The sequence below is a fragment of the Frankliniella occidentalis genome, unplaced genomic scaffold (assembly GCF_000697945.3).
Source record: "Frankliniella occidentalis isolate FOCC.00 unplaced genomic scaffold, Focc_3.1 Scaffold69, whole genome shotgun sequence".
Taxonomy (NCBI): domain Eukaryota; kingdom Metazoa; phylum Arthropoda; class Insecta; order Thysanoptera; family Thripidae; genus Frankliniella; species Frankliniella occidentalis.
This window is the reverse complement of record NW_026267199.1, coordinates 871,768-875,031: the sequence shown is the minus strand read 5'-3', so window position 1 is coordinate 875,031 and position 3,264 is coordinate 871,768.

The window sequence follows — 3,264 nt, the reverse complement described above, 5'->3', positions numbered from 1 at the left end:
CCCCCCCTTGCTGCTGACATGACGTCCCGCCCCGCTCTACTTGCCGGTGTTGACCGCGCTCCCGTTAGCTTAGGACCGAGCGAGCGACGCAATTCATGGGAGCAGGGCGCGGGTGCGGGTCGGAAGGGGTCAACACTTTAAACCCACCCCGCCCCGCCCCACTCAACACCACCCCACCCCGGAGCGCGAATCCACGACTATCTTCACCAAACTTCACTACCAGACCAACTCAAGATTTACCAGCATGCTTATCTTTATAACTGAGACTATATTGGTACGTAAGATATTTCTTTAGCAGTTAATCGTATCAACGGCTATACTTTCATCTGGAAATAAACTGCCTTGCGCGAAAAGGTACGACGCACCCTGGCAACGATCACAATGGCAGTCGAACCGCGTCGAACATAGATTCGAGTGAGTGACACATGGAAAACGGGTTAAGGTCGAGACCGTCGAGACTACTGTACATGTAAGAAGAGATACGGACGGGAAAAGGGGAAAAGTGCCAGATCGAGCAAGCGAGCGAGAGGGAGAGAGAGGGAGAGAAGGGAGGCGGGGGGGGGCTGATGCATCGGCCTGGGGCCTGCCAACAAAATGACCAAAGTGCCACAATGTAAAGTAAAAATTGAATGAAAGTTGAAGGAATTATTTGGATTATTTCTGACTCTCCCTACCTCCCCTTCTATCTGTCACTCGTGTGCGAAGCGTGCACCGCGCTAGCGACACAAGGCGTTTCAAATTACTCAACTATTCGTCCATCCCATGCCCTATCGTCCTGCAGGACATGCCTTGCGGATGACGTTGGACTACTTGACACACTACTTGCTGTGTTCGTGCGGAAACAAACTGGCTGCACTCGCCATCTTGCTTCAAATTTCATGTGCTTGCGACGAATATATAACATTTTTAGGGTTTGGCAAAGAACAAGTATTGAGCTGAAAACCAAAACTGTGTGTAGTCTTAGTCAAGGTTGTTTAACGTTTTGGTGTTGTGCTCAATCGAACAGGCTGCCCTGGGCACAATATTGCCTCCCGCGTACGTTGTTTGCTCCCTTGGCTCCGTTGGTTCGGCGCCCAGATCCTTTCCATTCGGCTTCTTCCAGTGGAACCAAAAACAACCGAACCGGTCTTCTCCGAGCGGACTCCTGGCCTGGTACACGAAAGACACAACGCTCTTGAGAGGAAGGGGGACGCCGTTTTTGATTGGTTCGGAGATTACCACCACACCAGCTATACCGGGTGTATTGTTGAATGCGCTCCAATGTTGGGGGTTTGCCTACTACCTTTGTCCGTAAGGCGCCATATGGCTCCTGCAGCCTGGTGAGTACGCAATCCCGCAACCCGCAACACAGGAGTGCATTCAAAGATACACCCGGTACCTAATCGTTTTGCCAGCTTCTTGGTCATTTGTTATGTGAGCCATACCCCCCTGCCTCCCCCCCTGCCACAAAAAATTTGGAATTAGCTATACCAAAATTAGCAAATTTGTTACTTGGCGGAACTGATTCTTTTTTCCGTGCAAGACAATGACACGAATATCAAGAACATTTTTTTTTAGAGTGCACCCTTTCTAAAGGGTATACCTTGATGTTTTGCCGGGAAGAAACAGACTTTCAGAAAATCCTGAGTCATCGACATCGGCATTTTCTCTCGCACTTGCACAAGAACAAGACTGAATATAATCTACTATCTCACTCCCACTATCCCTGGGCCTGCCTGCAACAGGGTTAAGTGTATTCACTACACGGGACGGAAGGCCCATGGCAATGCACCCTGGCCAGGCCAATGTGAGTGTATGGGAAGGGAGGGGGGGGGGGGGGTCGAGGTTTTATCTCAGTACAATTTCGTTGTTAATAAAAATCCTCTGTAGCCTGTAGCTTGATGAATGGTCGAGGTATGAGGTATCAATACGTAAGTGCAAGTTGGTTGAAAACGAGCCCCTGCTGCTCCCATGCAGACCTCACTGAAAACGGTAGAGACAGATATCTTACTCTCAGGAGAGTGAGATCAGTGACACAAAAAGTCTTACTCTCCTGAGAGTGAGATATCTGATTCTCACTCAAATAAGAGTCATAATTTTCGGTCCTCGACCAATGAGAGTGACTGCAATTAGGTGATGTCAGGGAAATCTTACTCCTCCAGAGTGAGAATTCGGTGCATATGACTCAAATAGGGTGAACCTGATAGTCATCGCTCTGATGGAGCGAGTCAAAATTGTCTCACTCATTTCGAGCACGACACCTCACTCAAAGGTTTTCAGTGCTGTTCTAAAGAAGCGAGGGAGGGGGGGGGACTACTTTTCCTCTTCTGGTAGAGACAGTCTTGGGGACTGTCTAAAAATGGTGTTTTGTAGTATTGCGCACGCCCCTTCGTGGTTTCCGAGAGACAATCATTTCAAACAGCCCCAACTTGTCATTGTCACAATGGTCCTCGCTGCTTCTTCCCCTCCTCGGTCCGGGAAGAGTATATATATAGACGGGGGAGCAATCATCCCCGCGCTGGTTTATGGGCTCAACGCGCCCCCAATTATTTCATTTAACTCTGCCCTCCCCCTCTCCGCCATGCCCACTATGCCGCCGGCCGCGCCGCTGGATGAGCGAGTTGTGTTTGAGAACAATAACGCACAACAACGCCTACTGGAGCGGGCGGGGGATAGTGCCCGTCACAACACTTGTCCTGCTGGCCGTCACTTGGACGACGACGGTGACTGGCCGACTTTCGTCATGATGATGGACGGCGCCACGGGCGAGCCTCTCAATGGTTACTGCCGACTGAACGGGCCCCGCCGGCTCTGCTCCGTCCAGTGCCTCACGCTGCACCCGGGGGGCGCCACGCTGGTCTGGTCGCGGCGGCGCCGGCACGGCAGGTGAGAGGCTCGGGATGCCTACCAGCACGGCGCGGAACCGAGCAGCCCAGGGCGACGGGCGACTTCGACACCAGGACGACAGCGGCCGCCTCGTGCTGTGTGGGTCAACGCACCGTGAAGGCCGGGAGGCCAGGCCGGCGCGGCGGCGGGGCCGGCGACCATAGGACTGTGTGTTGACTCGGCCGAACCCTTTCGCCATCACACGGCACCCTGCGCGCCACTGGCGCCACCCCGTGAACTTGACCTCGAGGTATAAACGTCCAAGCATCCGTAACCAGAGGCGGCCCTGCGCGCCCGCGGGGTAGGCAACCCATTCACCGCCGCACTCGTGTCAGCCGGAGTCAGCTTATAGCTAAGTCAGCTAAAGCAGCAGACACATGCGCCTCAAGTCTCTACCCC